Source organism: Salmo salar, unplaced genomic scaffold (genome assembly GCF_905237065.1).
Source record: "Salmo salar unplaced genomic scaffold, Ssal_v3.1, whole genome shotgun sequence".
In the NCBI taxonomy this organism is placed as follows: Eukaryota; Metazoa; Chordata; class Actinopteri; order Salmoniformes; family Salmonidae; genus Salmo; species Salmo salar.
In genome coordinates this window covers 23,339-41,752 of record NW_025548177.1, presented here as the reverse complement: position 1 = coordinate 41,752, position 18,414 = coordinate 23,339, and the positions used below count along the sequence as shown (strand labels likewise).

The window sequence follows — 18,414 nt, the reverse complement described above, 5'->3', positions numbered from 1 at the left end:
TGAATGGTGTCTGTGAGTATAACAGAACTCAAATGGCAGGTCAAAACCTGAGAGATTCCTTTACAGGAAGTGGCCTGTCTGACCATTTCTTGAACTTCTTTTCCATCTCTATCTTTTACTAAGGATCTCTGCTCTAACGTGACACTTCCTACGTCGTCCATAGGCGCTCAGAGCCCGGGAAAAACCTGAATGTCGTCATCCCAGCCCCAGGCTGAAACACTTGATCGCCTTTCTCAAGTGGCCGATCAAGGGACTCTGGGCTTAGGCGCGTGACCCGACCGCCCCCGCCTTTGTGATTTTTTCCTCTGTTTGCCGAAAAGGAGATTCCCTGTCGGAATATTATCGCTTTTCTACGAGAAAAATGGCGTAAAAATGGATTTTAAACAGCGGTTGACATGCTTCGAAGTACGGTAATGGAATATTTAGAATTTTTTTGTCACGAATTGCACCATGCGCACGACCCTTCTTTACCATTTCGGGTAGTGTCTGGAACGCACAAACAAAACGCCGCTATTCGGATATAACGATGGATTATTTTGGACCAAACCAACATTTGTTATTGAAGTAGCAGTCCTGGGAGTGCATTCTGACGAAGACAACAAAAGGTAATCAAACTTTTATAATAGTAAATATGATTATGGTGAGTGCTAAACTTGCCGGGTGTCTAAATAGCTAGCCCGTGATGCCTGGGCTATGTACTTAGAATATTGCAAAATGTGCTTTCACCAAAAAGCTATTTTAAAATCAGACATATCGAGTGCATAGAGGAGGTCTGTATCTATAATTCTTAAAATAATTTTTATGCTTTTTGTGAACGTTTATCGTGAGTAATTTAGTAAAATGTTAGCGAATTCCCCGGAAGTTTGCGGGGGTATGCTAGTTCTGAACGTCACATGCTAATGTAAAAGCTGTTTTTTGATATAAATATGAACTTGATTGAACAAAACATGCATGTATTGTATAACATAATGTCCTAGGGTTGTCATCTGATGAAGATCATCAAAGGTGAGTGCTGCATTTAGCTGTCTTCTGGGTTTTTGTGACATTATATGCTAGCTTGAAAAATGGGTGTCTGATTATTTCTGGCTTGGTACTCTGCTGACATAATCTAATGTTTTGCTTTCGTTGTAAAGCCTTTTTGAAATCGGACAGTGTGGTTAGATAAAGGAGAGTCTTATCTTTAAAATGCTGTGAAATAGTCATATGTTTAAAAAATTGAAGTTTTTGTATTTTTGTGGAGTTTGTATTTCGCGCCACGCCCATCATTGGATGTTGGAGCAGGTGTTCCGCTAGCGGAACGTCTAGATGTAAGAGGTTAAAAGCATCAACTGAATCAACTCAACTCTCTCTCCTTCCCCCTCTCCCTCTCTCCCTGCCTCAGATCTTTTGTAATTCAGCAGATTCCCAGCAGTAATCTCTTCATGGTTGTCGAGGACAACAAGTGTGACTGCAGCTCTGCCCCCCTGGTTTCCATGGATCCCATCGAGATTATGTATATCCTTTACTAACCCTCAATAAGTTTGAGTGTATTTTTAGTACAAAGCTTTTGTGAGTGTTTTTTGGTATAAATGTTTTGTAAGTAGATGGGTTTTGTAAATTAACTGTAAGTTAACTCTGAACTTAGACTTTAGTGTTCTGAGAGCGTGAATAGCTTCTTCATTGTCAGAGGTATTAACCTGTTGGGGGTAGGGGGCAGTATTGACACGGCCGGATAAAAAACATACCCGATTTAATCTGGTTACTTCTCCTGCCCAGTAACTAGAATATGCATATAATTATTGGCTTTGGATAAAAAACACCCTAAAGTTTCTAAAACTGTTTGAATGGTGTCTGTGAGTATAACAGAACTCATATGGCAGGCAAAAACCTGAGAAGATTCCATACAGGAAGTTCCCTCTCTCACAAGATCTTGTTCTTCTTGTCTCTTTTAATTGAAGACTGAGGATCCTACGGCTCCCATAGGCTCTCAGAGCCCGGGAAAAGGCTGAATGATATCGAGGCAGCCCCAGGCTGAAACACATTTGCGCGTTTGGCAAGTGGCCGATCAGAGGACAATGGGCTTAGGCGCGTGCGAAGTCGACCCGTGCTTTATTTTCTTTCGTCTGTTTACCTAAATGCAGATTCCCGGTCGGAATATTATCGCTTTTTTACGAGAAAAATGGCATAAAAATTGATTTTAAACAGCTTCGAAGTACGGTAATGGAATATTTAGACATTTTTTTGTCACGAAATGCATCGTGCTCGTGACCCTTCTTTACCATTCGGATAGTGTCTTGAACGCACGAACAAAACGCCGCTATTCGGATATACCAATGGATTATTTGGGACCAAACCAACATTTGTTATTGAAGTAGAAGTCCTGGGAGTGCATTCTGACGAAGAACACCAAAGGTAAGAACATCTTTCGTTGTAAAGCCTTTTTGAAATCGGACAGTGTGGTTAGATTAACGAGAGTCTTGTCTTTAAAATGGTGTAAAATAGTCATATGTTTGCGAAATTGAAGTAATAGCATTTCTAAGGTATTTGAATAACGCGCCATGGGATTCCACTGGCTGTTACGTAGGTGGGACGATTTCGTCCCGCCGACCCTAGAGAGGTTAATACATTTCTCATACATGTAGGTATTTAGGAAGCGTGCATTACAGTTTGGTTGTCTCATCATGCTAGAATGATGTTGCAGAAACGGTCACCACAGTATCAGTTAAATGTATCTGAGGTGTCTGAGGTGTAGTTCATCATCAGTATTTCTATCCTGAACCCCTCTGCACACAATGAGTCTCTGAAATGTGATAGGCTGAAGTTTCAGAAAGACAGAAAGCGGCCAGAATCGTGTCATCCTTTTCACCCCGAGGTACGCAGTGTGTAGATATGTGTGCGTCTGCATCACAATTCTGTGATTACACGGAAAATACATGAACGCCTGTTTATGAGTGTTTAATAAAATGACATTAAGCATATTTGTGACCATCTGTATATTGTCTGAACCATATACATATATAGTGTATGTATTAATTCATTTCTATGGTCTGAAACTCCTGTGATGCCCCATGTGTCTGATGCAGGAGAATGCCATGGAGTGTGGAGGAGCAGCAGGCCTCTCTGCCCCCCTTACCGCAGCACTGCTCCCCCTACTGGCCACTCTCATTAGCAGGTGACCACACCGCCTTTGAGGCCCACCGTCCTGGACCCAACACTGGACCTAACACTGGAGAGATTGATAGACAGGCGCACCATCAAATGCTGACAACGCACAGGGCGCCTCGCCAACAAGAAGAACTTGCTCACAACTAACTGAGTTGCTTATTACCAACAGAGAGACAGACCAATTGTAAAGCATCTCTCTGACCATCAGAGAAATAACAAATTAGACATTGTTCAAGAAAAACAGAACATATTCCAAGGGGAAAACAATATGGACATTAGACAGAAAAAATATACCTGCGAGCAGCAATGAACGGGTTTCACAGGATGACAGAAAGGTGGGCATTCTATTTTCCTTTTTCTATGTTCTTTATTTTCTATGTTTTAGCCGGGTATGGTTCTCAATCAGGGACAGCTGTCTATCGTTGTCTCTGATTGGGAACCAAACTTAGGTAGCCCTTTTCCCTCCTTGGGTTGTGGGAAGTTGACTTTGTTTAGGGCACATAGCCTTTAGCTTCACGGTTTGCGAGGTAGAGTTTATTGTTTTGTTCGGCATCTTTCCAATAAAGAGAATATGTACGCTCACCACGCTGCACCTTGGTCCTCTCCTTTCAACCGTCGTTACAAAAGGACACAAGATCAGTTGGATAACAAAGCCAGCCCTCTGTGATGTAGGAACTATCTTCCTTTATCTGCAGTCAGTGAAAGCATTACCATGTTGTTTTAAATCTCAGTTGGTTCACTCCACATTAGCGTTCCAAAATACTTCAATACACTCTCACAGCTGTAGTACGCTGACTGCAAGCGGCAGGACAGGATTTTACAGAATAAAAGATCCACTTTTCCCTAACATGGGCAACAATATGTGATTATACTGATATATTAATCACAATATTTGACATAATTTATTGCATGAGACAAAGTCCACCTGATCAATAGTTATTGCTCTAGTATCTGATGGTGGCACTGGTGACGATGAGATCTATAGTGCCACCATTTGGTCTGGTGCAGCCATCTAAGGTTGCAGTGACTTCATATTCACACAGCTCCTAAGGACATACATAAGGTTTACATACCACATTTCATTGCCCCTTGTCCATCGGCTCAGTTCTTGTAGCCAGTTGCCCATGGTGGAATTATCTGCAGGGCTTGACATTAACTTTTTCTGCCACTTGTCCTTCAGACAAGTAAGACAGATTTTTTACTTGTCCGAACGGTTAAGGAGAACTGGCCAAAACCTCCCTCTGTTAAGGTGAATGCAATGCAGATACTCGCAAAGGCTACAAGTCCAGCGTTCATCAAAGCACAGCTTCCCTGCCACGACCTGCCTGCCCTCTCGGCTCTGTCTTATATCAGTTTCTCAGAGTTCTGGTCAGAGTCTTGTAAGCAGGCACAGGTGTGAGCAATTAGTTCATGATTTAGTGATATCTTCCCTTACAAGCTGTCCTACAGCTTCACCACACTATCACCATCCTGGGTGTAAAAGACCGTCCCTGAGTTGCTCCAAAGCCATGTGGTAACTTTGGACTACGCTGGTGGCTGCCAGTCTTGCACTGGTCATGCTCCCCGAGACAGTTGGGCTCCCGTTGACCTTCCTCCCACTGAAAGAGATGCTGCTGGTGCTTCCTGTTGCTGAAGAATGCCGGAAGTACCGTCTCGTAGATGCTGGAGGTCAGATGACCCCTATCGTGTGCTAGATGCAGCTGGCAACAGGAGCCCTGGATGCAGAACAGCCTCTCTCCGGGAAAATCCACAACAGATTGGAACCCCGGCCTGTGATAACCCAACTGGGTCATGGGTTGACCTCCAGTTGGTGGGAAGGCCTGCGAGGTTGGGCAGGAAATCTCTCTCTCTCCCACCCAGCCGGGTCGTACTGGAGTCTCTGCAAATGATCAAGGAACAAAGGGTTTGAGTTGTTTGAAATGCACCACAGTTTCAGGACCTCTCTCCATCCAGTTCTATACGGCAGAGGACATCTAAAACCTGCTCTATCACTTGGAAAGGATGTTTGTAGCACCTCTGTAACTTAGGACATACCCCCCTGCTTCTTAGCCTTATTTCCAACCCAAACCAATTCACCCACAGATTAATATAGATAATTGGCCCGAAAATCAAAGTTAGCTTTCTGCTGACCGGAGGTATTAGCTTGGTGTCTTTTCACTGACTGCATCAATGTAGACAAAGTGTCATCCAGCCACAATATATATTCACTGACAGATGTACATTTTTTTCCAGTGATCTATGTCAAGCATCACATCGACTAGAAGAACAATTTCTTAACCAAACAGTACTTTGAATGGGTTGAACCCGGTACTTGCATGAACACTACTATGATAGACCATCATGACATACGGTAGAAGAACATCCCAGTTCAACACACTGTCCCCCATCCTGATGGTAAAGACCGTCCATGAGTCACTCCGAAGCCATGTGGTAACTTTGGACCACGCTAGTGGCTTCCGGTCTCTTACTGCTCGTGCTCTCCGAGAAAGTTGGGCTCCCGTTGACCTCCCTCCCATTGAAGGAGACGCTGCTGGCGCCTCCCATTCCTGAAGAAGACCGGAAGACCCCTCTTGTGGATGCTGGAGGCCAGATGACCTCTCTCGTGGGCTAGATGCACGCTAGCAACCCATCTGACTGGGGATGATAAGCAGAGGTTTGAGATTTGTAGATGTTCAACACATCCACAAACTCCTCTGTCCATTTTGAGATATAATCTCAGTCTACCAGGATGTACTTTTCCCATTGGCGGTGTTAGTGAGGGGACCCAAGATATCCACTGCTATACGTTCACATGGCCAAGAGGTGACAAACGGGTTTAGGGGTGCACAGGTCGGCCGCAGTCCACACACTCCTTACACCATTTTTCTACATTTTCAAACCACCCCGGCCAGTCGAAACGATCTTTCGCTTTCCCCTGTAGCTTTTGCACCCCTGCTGTTGTGCTATGTAGCATGTCCAAAACTGTAGGCACCACAGCTTTGTGGAGGACCACTTGTATCTTATAAATGGCATCAGAATTAGGCAAGGGGACACGCACTAAACTCAGCCCTTGCACCTGAAGCTGATCCCATACTGGCACATATTAAGGCTTGATTGCTCTACCTCCCTGCGCTTGTCCCCTATACTGTACTTCTTGTAAGCTAGAGGAGAAGGCGTATTTCCACATCTTCTTGTTGGGCTTCTGCCAAGTCATCCCCCACCCCTGCTTCCTGTTCTAGCCATGCCAGCTGGTTGACATGCATCAATGCGCAAACCACAGGGCACTGATCTGATATACACTACCGTTTAAAAGTTTGTGGTCAAGCAGAAATGTCCTTGTTTTTGAAAGAAAAGCACATTTTTAATCTATTAAAATAACATGAAATTGATCAGAAATACAGTGTAGACATTGTTAATGTTGTAAATTATATTTGTAGCTGGAAACGGCTGATTCTTTATGGAATATCTACATAGGCGTACAGAGGCCCATTATCAGCAACCATCACTACTTTGTTCCAGTGGCACATTGTGTTAGCTAATCCAAGTTTATCATTTAAAAGGGCTAATTGATCACTAGAAAAACCTTTTGCAATTATGTTAGCACAGCTAAAAACTGTTGTTCTGATTAAAGAAGCAATAAAACTGTCCTTATTTAGACTAGTTGAGTAACCAGAGTATCAGCATTTGTGGGTTCGATTACAGGCTCAAAATGGTCAGTCTATACTTGTTCTGAGAAATTAAGGCTATTCCATGCGAGACATTGCCAAGAAACTGAAGATCTCATACAATTCTGTGTACTACTCCCTTCACATAACAGCGCAAACTGGCTCTAATCAGAATAGAAAGAGGAGTGGGAGGCCCCGGTGCACAACTGAGCATGAGGACAAGTACATTAGAGTGTCTAGTTTAAGAAACAGACGCCTCACAAGTCCTAAATTGGTAGCTTCATTAAAATGTACCCGCAAAACACCAGTCTCAAAGTGATTTGCGGGTACTACTTAATGAAGCTGCCAGTTGAGGACTTGCTGCCAGAGAGACTAGGCGATCACAAACTGTCTCCCCAACTCCCAGGGACCTCTGCTACCAGGCCACCAATAGGTTGCTAGGGAGCAGGACACCTGAGTCTCATTCTGCCTGCTCAGGTCAGAGCCTCCTCAGTCTCTCTCTAAGTGGACAAGAGTGATGGAGTGCGTGGACAAGAAGTGAGTGATGTTGTTATTGAAAGTTGTGCATTTACTGTTGGTTGTTACTATTGCTAGTGGTTAATAGTAGTTGATGCTGTGTATTATACAGTCCTTTGCTTACGTCACTATCTCCTTATACAGTTAATATTATTATTGCTCATGTGCCGTTTCTCATTCATTCTCATGCTATGTTTATTAGTATATTCATTCATATTAATCTCTGTTCAGAACCACATGCATCTCATAAGTCCTCTGGAAATAAAGTTATTTAGTGTGAGTAACGCTGTACGGTTGCCGTAATCCTCTGACTGGGAAAGGTGGGTTTTTCATGCTCAGTAGTTTACCACGTGTATCAAGAATGATCCATCCCCCAAAGGACATCCAGACAACTTGACACAACTGTGGGAAGCATTGGAGTCAACATGGGCCAGCATCCCTGTGGAACACTTTCGACACCTTGTGGAGTCCATGCTCCAACGAATTGAGGCTGCTCTGAGAGAAAAAGGGGATGTAACTCAATATTATGAATGTTTTGTACACTGTGTGATGATACTCTTATTCATTACATAAAAAACAGGTAGCTAAATATAATGTGCCTTTAATGAGAAGAGTTCAAATCTAGGCCTATTTATTTCATTTTTGGATTCCAAAATAATCAGAAATCGGCATCTATTTCATTTCCATGATCATTGCAGAATAAATTCCTCATCTTTTCTGACTGTGATGGTTTCATACTTGCGAAATAGTTTATAGGCACTCTACAGCAGGGCTGCCCAACCCTCTTCCTGGAGATCTACCATCCTGTGGGTTTTCAGTCCATCCCTAATTTAACACACCTGATTCTACTAATTATCTGCTCAACAAGACCTTAACTAGCTGAATCAGATACGTTAAATTAGGGTTGGACTGAAAACCTACAGGACAGTAGATCTCCAGAAAGAGGGTTGGGCAGCCCTGCTCCACAGAATCAGTGTTTACATGTACAAAACAGCAAATGTCACTGCAAAAGAAAACATTTTGCCACCTCCCAAGACTCAACTGGTTTAAGAGTCATCATTGTCCAAGACCAAGTCAAGACCGAGTGAAAATGGATCCGAGACCGAGACACTCAATATGTGGTATCGAGACCGAACTCGAGACTGAAAAAAGGAAATGAAAAACATGGTGGGGATATTATTCTTGAGAACAAACATTTAACATTTATATCGATTGCCATGAGTCAAAGTGCACGAGTAACATGTTAGTAACAACCCACTGGGCAAAAGCTGGTTGAATCAACTTTGTTTCCACATCATTTCAACAAAAAATGCAATGTGATTACGTTGAATAATTGTGGAAAACTGATTGGATTTAAAAAAAATATATTTGATCTCTTTTCACCCAACTTTTCATCTAAATCTCATAAAATTGGTGAAAGACCATGTGTTCTTAATGTTTTGTATACTCAATATCCACATGAAATATGATCAAATTGATCAAATTAGACACTCAATACCAACGATATAGCTGTATACAGTGAATATATACACTAGTGCAAGAGTTGGATCAGAGGAATAACTCACAGCAAAGGAGGATGATCAAAACAGATGACGAGCCAGATCAGGGGTGAATAACGCAATGTTTCAGAGAAACAGACGATCACAAACTACATAATAAGTACCGTGTCTGTGACTGAGAGAATGCTTTTAATAGAGAGGAAGACGAGGAGCCTGCTCACAGGAAAACCACATAGAAAGTCCATCAACTGGTGTGATTAGAGGTAAATGTCTCCTGCTCCTAAAACCATTTGCTTATCTGTGTAACGGCTGTCTGTAAGAGGGAACCAAGGTGCAGCAGAGGATGTGTTCATCATTAGAATTTTAATACAAAAAAACAAGAGAACACTACAAAATGAACAAAAAACGGCAGCAAACAGTCCTGTTAGGAAAATACTCTAAACAGAAACAATTACCCACAAAACCCAAAGGAAAAACATGCTCCTTATGTGTGACTCCCAATCAGCAGCAACGAGCTTCAGCTGTGCCTGATTGGGAGCCACACACCGGCCCAAAACAAAGAAATACCAAAACATAGAAAAAGGAACATAGAACGCCCACCCAATGTAACACCCTGGCCTAACCAAAATAAAGAACAAAAACCCCTCTCTATGGCCAGGGCGTTACAGTACCCCCCCCCAAAGGTGCGGACTCCAGCCGCAAAACCTGACTCTGAAGGGGAGGGTCCGGGTGGGCCTTCTTACGGCGGCGGCTCAGGTGCGGGACGTGGCCTCTGCTCCACCCTTGACGTCGCCCTCTTAGGTGGCGCACCTGGCCGCGCCGAAGGTCTGGTGGGCGACGCTGACTGCGCCCGGCTGGCGGGCGACCCTGGTTGCGCCCGGCTGGCGGGCGACCCTGGTTGCGCCCGGCTGGCGGGCGACCCTGGCTGCGCCCGGCTGGCGGGCGACCTGGCTGCGCCCGGCTGGCGGGCGACCTGGCTGCGCCCGGCTGGCGGGCGACCCTGGCTGCGCCCGGCTGGCGGGCGACCCTGGCTGCGCCCGGCTGGCGGGCGTCCCTGGCGGCTCCGACGGCACTGACCCAGGATTCACCAGGCTGGGGAGACATGATGGATGCCTGGCCCTGGGCACAGGCACAGGACTCACCAGGCTGGGGAGACATGACATAGGCCTGGCCCTAGGCGTAGGCACAGGACTCACCGGGCTGGCGGGCGTCCCTGGCCACTCTGGCAGTTCAGGGCAGTCTGGCCACTCTGGCAGTTCAGGGCAGTCTGGCCACTCCGGCAGTTCAGGGCAGTCTGGCCACTCCTGCAGTTCAGCGCAGTCTGGCCACTCCGGCAGTTCAGCGCAGTCTGACCTCTCTGGCGACTGTTGACTGGCGGGCAGCTCTGACGACTGTTGACTGGCGGGCAGCTCTGACGACTGTTGACTGGCGGGCAGCTCTGACGACTGTTGACTGGCGGGCAGCTCTGACGACTGTTGACTGGCGGGCAGCTCTGGACAGGTGAGACCCACTGGAGGCCTAGTCCTGGGAGGTGGCACAGGACGGACCAGGATGGGGAGACCCACTGGAGGCCTAGTCCTGGGAGGTGGCACAGGATGGACCAGGATGGGGAGACCCACTGGAGGCCTGGTCCTGGGAGGTGGCACAGGATAAACCAGGATGGGGAGACCCACTGGAGGCCTGGTCCGAGGAGGAGGCACAGGATAAACCGGGCTGTAGGGGAGCACTGGAGTTCTGGTACGGACACTCTTTACCCATACTCCAGGCTGAATGCCCACTTTGGCCCGGCACGGGCGGAGAGCAGGCATTGGGCGAACTGGACCCTCCCAGCGCTCTGGAGACACAGTGCGCAACGCCGGCGCAGGATAACCTGGACCGAGGAGGCGCACTCGAGACCAGACGCGCTGAGCTGGCACCATCCGCCCTGGCTCGATGCCTGCACTCGCATGGCACTTGCGGGGGGCTGGTATGTAGCGCACCGGGCTTTGAACGCACACTGGGAACACCGTGCGCTCCACAGCATAACACGGTGTCTTACCAGTACCACGCTGCTTCCGGTAAGCACGGGGAGTTGGCTTAGGTCTACCACCTGACTCCGCCAATCTCCCCGTGTGCCCCCCCCAAAAAAAATTGTGGGGCTGCCTCCCGTGTCCGTTGCGCTCCCTTGCCTCGTACCAGCGCCTCTCAGCTCTCGCCGCCTCGATCTCCCATTGCGGGCGGCGATACTCCCCAGCTTGAGCCCATGGTTCACCTTCGTCCAGTAATTCCTCCCATCTCCAGGAATCCTGAACGATCCTCTCCATCTTCTCCAAAGTCCATGAGTCCTTCTCCTGGTGCCTCTCCTTCCTCTGCTGCTTGGTCCGTTTTCGGTGGGTAATTCTGTAACGGCTGTCTGTAAGAGGGAACCAAGGTGCAGCAGAGGATGTGTTCATCATTAGAATTTTAATACAAAAAACAAGAGAACACTACAAAATGAACAAAAAACGACAGCAAACAGTCCTGTTAGGAAAATACTCTAAACAGAAACAATTACCCACAAAACCCAAAGGAAAAACATGCTCCTTGTGTGTGACTCCCAATCAGCAGCAACGAGCTTCAGCTGTGCCTGATTGGGAGCCACACACGGCCCAAAACAAAGAAATACCAAAACATAGAAAAAGGAACATAGAACGCCCACCCAATGTAACACCCTGGCCTAACCAAAATAAAGAACAAAAAACCCCTCTCTATGGCCAGGGCGTTACAATCTGTCAGAGTAAATAACTATATTTTATTCAGGCTTTCTTTTTAACTACACTGCACAATAAAAAGCAGGTTTCATGTACAACTATAGTATATATTGCCAACATCCAAAAGCAAGAATTAAGAAACAGTCTTGCTGTGGCTCCATATGACTCTCCACAGTGTGCATTAGAGGCAATATTTTTCCTATCTACTGTAGTTATTAGCTTAATAAGATAATAGAGGTGCAGATACATAAGCAGTAAACAACTACATTGAACATTTCCATGGAAATACGGCATGACAAGTGGGGTTTCATCACCCGTGAAATGCTCGTTGTAATGGTCAGAAGCATGAATACATTTCTCATATTGGTGTTTTTGGAAGGGGAATTTAGTTTCGTTTTTTATATCTTGCTAAAATTGTCTGGTAAAGTAGTTCAATAGTTTCAGTTAGTATCTGAGGTTTGGTATCTGAGGTTTGGTTCAACGGTACTTCTGTCAATCTCCTCAACACAACTAGTCTCTGAAATATGATTGGCTGAAGTTTCAGAAGGACAGGATGCAGCAAATGTCTCGTCTAACTTTCCACCCTACTGTGGTGTGTGTGTGTGGGTGCGTGTGCATGTGTGCACTTGTGCACCTGTTTGCAGATGTGGATACGTGACAGCATACATGCACTGGTTGGTATGTGATCTGTAGACTGTCTGAGACTGCATCAGGAGAATGTAGGCCCCTTTGCCTCCCTCACAGTAGAACCAACCACAATACAGATCATCTGTAAATTGTCCTATGAATAATATTTTTAGTCCAGGACTAAGAATTATCTGTCTCTGGGAAAATCAGGGGGAGAAGGGCCTTGGTCCGGGAGGTGACCATGAACCCGATGGTCACTCTGACAGAGTTCCTCTGTGGAGATGGGAGAACCATCCAGAAGGACAACCATCTCTGCAGCACTCCACCAATCAGGCTTTTATGGTAGAGTGGCCAGACGGAAGCCACACCTCAGTAAAAGGCACATGACAGCCCTCTTAGAGCTTGCCAAATGGCACCTTAAGGACTCTCAGACCATGAGAAACAATATTCTTTGGTCTGATGAAACCAAGATTGAAGTCTTTGGCCTGAATGCCAAGCATCACATCTGGAGGAAACCTTTCACAATCTCTATGGTGAAGCATGGTGGTGGCAACATCATGCTGTGGGGATGTTTTCAGCAGCAGGGACTGGGAGACTAGTCAGGATCGAGGGAAAGATGAACAGAGCAAAGTACGGAGAGATCCTTGATGGAAACATGAGAACAGAGCACTCAGGACCTCAGACTGGGGCGAAGGTTTACCTTCCAATAGGATAACGACCCTAAGCACACAGCGAAGACAACGCAGGAGTGGCTTTGGGACAAGTCTCTGAATGTCCTTGAGTGGCCCTGCCAGAACCCGGACTTGAACCCAATCAAACATCTCTGGAGAGACCTGAAAATAGCTGTGCAGCAACGCTCCACATCCAACCTGACAGAGCTTGAGAGGGTCTGCAGAGAAGAATGGGAGAAACTCCCCAAATACAGGTGTGCAAAGCTTGTAGCATCATACCCAAGAAGACTTGAGGCTGTAATTGCTGCCAAAGGTGCTTCAGCAAAGTACTGAGTAATGGGTCTGGATAGTTATTTAAATATCATTTTCACTGTTTATGTCTAAAAACCTATGTCTAAAAATCTGTTTTTGCTTTGTCATTATGGGGCATTGTGTGTAGCTTAATGGGGGCGGGGGACTATTTTATCCATTTTAGAGTAAGGCTTTAAGGTAACAAAATGTGGAAAAAGTCAAGGTGTCTGAATACTTTCTGAATGCGCTGTATATGGACTGAAAGAAACATTTAAGGAAAATAGCACCTTGATCTTCACCAATGGCCAGAAAAAGGTGACATAGACAACAGTACATAGTTGTTGCATTATCTTGAATAATCAAAATCAAATCATGTAAAATACTAACAAAGATGAGGGAATGGTCAAAGTCAATTTATTCTGCTTACTTTTTTGTTTTACAGAAGAGAACATTTCAAACGGAGAAAAAAAGCATAGGATTTGTATTTGCTGCACCTTAAAGGTCTTATAGAAGAGGGATTTATATTTTATTTTATTTTATTTCACATATATTTAACCAGGTAGGCCAGTTGAGAACAAGTTCTCGTTTACAACTGCAACCTGGCCAAGATAAAACAACAACAGAGTTACACATAAACAAAAATACAGTCAATAACACAATAGAAAGATCTATGTACAGTGTGTATGGGAGGTGAGGGGGGGAGCCACCCCTTTTCAACAAACAAAGCCATCCCCCACAGCATAATCGACCATCCTGACCGCTGGGCTCAAGTGTGCATCGAAACAGAATGTAAGCTCATATTAAGTGGAAAAAAATGTAATGAAGTTGTGTTCTCACACCATTTACATCTAAATCACTCCGCAGTCATTGGACTTCACATTGAAGGAGCGACTGAGGTGCTAAGTTGAAATTCAACTGGGAACTTGGAAAATAATAAGTTAACAAGTAAACATGGAGAAATTGTGAGATTTGAATAACATTTAGGAAATCTATATTTTTCAGTTTTGATGATCTGATGTTGCCAACGATGTAAACATTTTTAAAACCGAAATGTTATATTTTGTAGCTTGTAACAAAGTATGTGGGCAATGTCAATATCAATACTTTTGCTATAAGATCAGGCTTTTGGGGTTTGCTAACTTTTGCCGCAAAAATTGTTAAAATAACATTAGACTTTTTCTCCAGATTTTTTGGGTGCATCTGGGTTATATTACAAGCATATTTCAACGCAAGATGAATTTCACCAAGAAAAATGTCTTAGCAATACCACTTTGGATCTTAATGACTTAATTTATCTTAATTTCCTATTTACCTGTTTTTTGCATTATGTGTGAATATGTTATATATTTATTTATTTTTAAATTGTCTGTATCTATTGATTTTGAACACAAATATATTTTATTTAGTAAATTGTATCAAACCGTTATGGAAGGAGACATCACACCGATGACAGAATAGATATAAATACAGTATATATTTACTTGGGCATTTACTTAAAAATGCTTAAAGGGGAGTATGCCCCGGACCCCTCCAAAATCCCCAAATAAAAATACTAACACATTAACAGACATTATGGATAGGTATGTAACACAAGCCAGGTGTCCATGTGTGATACAGTAAATTAAGGCAGTTCCAAGCATTTTGGGGGCCCTAAGCGAGATTTGCCCACCTCGCCGACAAAACATTTTAGTGGTCGCGCTCGTGGCGGCGGAGAGAAACATTTGGAGGTTTAAAGTTAATGTCCTGCAATTCTACTCATTTCGCCATGGGGCGGAGAGAACTTTGAAGTTATTAAGCAAATTTCCTGAAATTCAACACATTGTGCCATTGTCGTTGAAATAATAAAATTCAGTTTAAAAGCTAATTTCCTACAATTCTACACATTTTGCCATGACCTATTCCATGTTCATTTGATATGTGAGTGAGAGTGACTAACAAAATGTTTGGGGGCCCCCTGGAGGTCAGGGCCCCTGGGCATTAATTTGGCCATTACTACATGGCTTAGATAGCTGGCGAGACTAACTTGCTTAGCAATCTATAAAATATTAGCTGACATGGGATAATTGAGTGACTGTCAGTGACTGACATAACAAGAGGAAAACTGCTGATGCAGAACCACATTTCTGAACTGCACATTGTGTATTCTACTATCCTACGATTTTTTCTGGAGGGGCCTCTAGCGGCTGCTTACTGAATGTTGCTTATAGATAGAAACGGCACTGCGGTAGATGTATTAGATACTTATTTACAGTAACATGATGTGTGATAAATAAAGGACATCCTGAAAGAAAGAGTATTTCTGTGAGACATACAGAGAGCCAGTGGTGTAGTTTCAGTGTGTCTGCAGAAGACTGTACAACCCATCTGGCTGGGCTGAGGTTGCTGGTCTGTCGGGGATTGAGCTGTATACGTGGTACGTATCAGACTAGAGAAAAGAAACAGACAGTTTAACTTCAGTCCTTCAATTCTACAGTACTGTAAATGTAATGTCATTTAAAAGGATGTAACATCAATCTGAAACTGAGAGTCGTTCAATCACCAAACACAGTGGGTGATAATGAACTTACATTATCATTTTCAGATGACTTCCCATTTTCTTCAAAAGGACCTGTACAACACAGAAGGATCCTGAGTGAGTGAGTGAGTGAGTGAGTGAGTGAGTGAGTGAGTGAGTGAGTGAGTGAGTGAGTGAGTGAGTGAGTGAGTGAGTGAGTGAGTGAGTGAGTGAGTGAGTGAGTGAGTGGTGAGTGAGTGAGTGAGTGAGTGAGTGTGTACGTTTCAGTGTGGGTATGGTTCTGCGTGGCACTTTGCTGTGCTTAATGTCCCTTCACACTTCTACTCCTGACTCAAACCATCCTGTAGACGTACAGCTCTATTCTCATGCTCTAACACATTATCTTATGTATAACTTATATACATACATGCTTACTGATATGACTACCTCAGACCAAAATCCAAGCCTAAACAACTTTGAGTCCTATAAAAAGCCCTACATGTTATGAATCAGTGGGAAATAGTTAAATAGACAAACCTGGTGGTACAGATGTGGATGGTACAGAAGTGATCAGGCTGTAGACCCCTGGATTCTCTGAATCAGCCTGGAGGAAAGAGAGAGAGAAAGGTCCTTATTGTCCCTCAGACTGTCTGCCTGTCCGTACGAAAACAAGCATGTATCTATATCCAAGGTTATTATTTTTACTGTACTTACATCTTCATTTGCAGATACCTGCACAGGACCTGTATCTCACAGAGAGAGACAAAGTAAGAGGTTGTGTGTCTGTGTGTGTGTGTGTGTGGGGGGGGAGTGAAAATAACAGGGCTTGATGTCACTTCACACTTCTCGTCCTGACTCAAACCACCCTGGAGACTTACAGCTCTGTTCTCACGCTTTCAAGATACTCTGATTAAAAAATGTAAGTCAGTATGGTTGGCATTGAGTGATTAAGTGTTATTGTGCTGAGGGTCCCAAATTCACATCCCAGGTCAGGAAGATGGGGATAGAAGACATTCTGTTACAAACTCACCTGAGGGCAAAAACGTGGACGGTATAGAGGTGATGAGAGAATAGATCCCAGCATCCCTTGAATCCAACATGGCTGCACTGCTCATAGCTCCCATCACCAAATCACCTAGAACAGAAACAATATGAAAATGAAATTTGAATATGTGTTTGTACCTGCATGTGTGTAGTTGTGTTAGTAGAGTGTGCAGTGTTTGAAGTATTTTCTTTGGAACATACATTGGCTCTGATCATCCTGTCTGGCTGTAGGTCTGTACAACATAAAAGTATAAGAAGGTTGTGGTAAGAACATATCATCATGGACAATACAGAACTAAAGTTTGATACAATCTGCATCATATTCACAAGGGAATTCTTACCTCTGAGAATTGGTTTTCTCTGAAAAACAAATTAGGCTAAATGAATGATATTGAATATAGCCTACACAACACAATATCACCAAAAGGAGTTGTAAGATTAACCCATGTCAAAGGCACTTACATTAATGAGAAGGAAAATGTTTGCAAATGATTTGTTATGCAGAATCAGAAGTACTCACTGGTCCTCCTGCAGAGACAGACAGCTGTCAATCCCATCAGGAACACGCCCACTCCAGAAGCCATACACACTGCTGTCTGTCTTAATTGCACCGCTGCTTGGTGACATGATGTCATCAGAAGAGTTCATTAGCTCTTAATCCAAATGTAAATACTTCAATGGTAGACAGGTGTTAGAATACCACATTATTATTAGTCTTGGTAAACGTTTCCGTTTTCATATATGTGAGAAAGGACAGCTAGTTAGCTAAACATTTTAAATTTGAGTCTGTGAATGAATATGTTATGTTTGTGCTTTTCTAATAACTAATTCGACTGGGTTCATGCAAGTGACTGATTGATCGTGACTGGGAGGAATCCTCACTATCAGTATAAGTCATTTGGCAGTGCACCAAGAACATTGTTTTGAAAACCGTGTCTCAGTTTCAAGGTCTCAGCTTGAAGAGAAGAAGCCTCGTGAGGTATTGGTTGGTCTCATGCATGACCCAAACGTTAATGATGAATTAATTATGAATAATAAATAAACTAAATCTTGCAAATATAACTTGTCTGTTTAACTTCTATGGGCTATGTGGGACGCTAGCGATTTCAAAAAGGCTTTACAGCGAAAGCAAAACATTAGATTATGTTAGGAGAGTACATAGACAAAAATAATCACACAGCCATTTTCCAAGCAAGGACATGTGTCAATAAAACCCAAAACACAGCTAAATGAAGCACTAACCTTTGACGATTTTCATCAGATGACACTCCTAGGATATTATGTTACACAATACATGTATGTTTTGTTCGATAAAGTTCATATTTATATCCAAAAACAGCATGTTCTGAAAATGTATTCCCACCAAAACGACCGGTGAATGTGCGCATCAATTTACAAAAATACTAATCATAAACGTTGACAAAATATATAAAAATTATTTAAAGAATTATAGATAGACTACCCCTGGATGCAACCGCTGTGTCAGATTTTAACCTCCTACTCAACAGCCAGTGTAATCCCGTGGCGCGATATTCAAATACCTTAGAAATGCTATTACTTCAATTTCTCAAACATATTACTATTTTACACCATTTTAAAGACAAGACTCTCGTTAATCTAACCACACTGTCCGATTTCAAAAAGGCTTTACAACGAAAGCAAAACATTAGATTATGTCAGCAGAGTACCCAGCCAGAAATAATCAGACACGCATTTTTCAAGCTAGCATATAATGTCACATAAACCCAAACCACA

General features: G+C 43.7%; 2 long non-coding RNA genes across 2 annotated transcripts; both read right to left on the bottom strand.

The window, feature by feature from the left end:
* Positions 1 to 4,027: 4,027 nt before the first annotated feature.
* LOC123732747 (uncharacterized) lies at positions 4,028 to 9,003 on the bottom strand. The gene is made up of 2 exons (XR_006763389.1): positions 8,870 to 9,003; positions 4,028 to 5,023 (listed from the first exon to the last, which is right to left on the bottom strand). It is a non-coding gene; the product is annotated as an uncharacterized lncRNA (long non-coding RNA).
* A 6,313-nt stretch (positions 9,004 to 15,316) lies between these two features.
* On the bottom strand, positions 15,317 to 16,742 carry LOC123732745 (uncharacterized). Its single transcript, XR_006763387.1, has 4 exons — positions 16,646 to 16,742; positions 16,330 to 16,358; positions 16,153 to 16,219; positions 15,317 to 15,546 (listed from the first exon to the last, which is right to left on the bottom strand). It is a non-coding gene; the product is annotated as an uncharacterized lncRNA (long non-coding RNA).
* Positions 16,743 to 18,414: the final 1,672 nt, after the last annotated feature.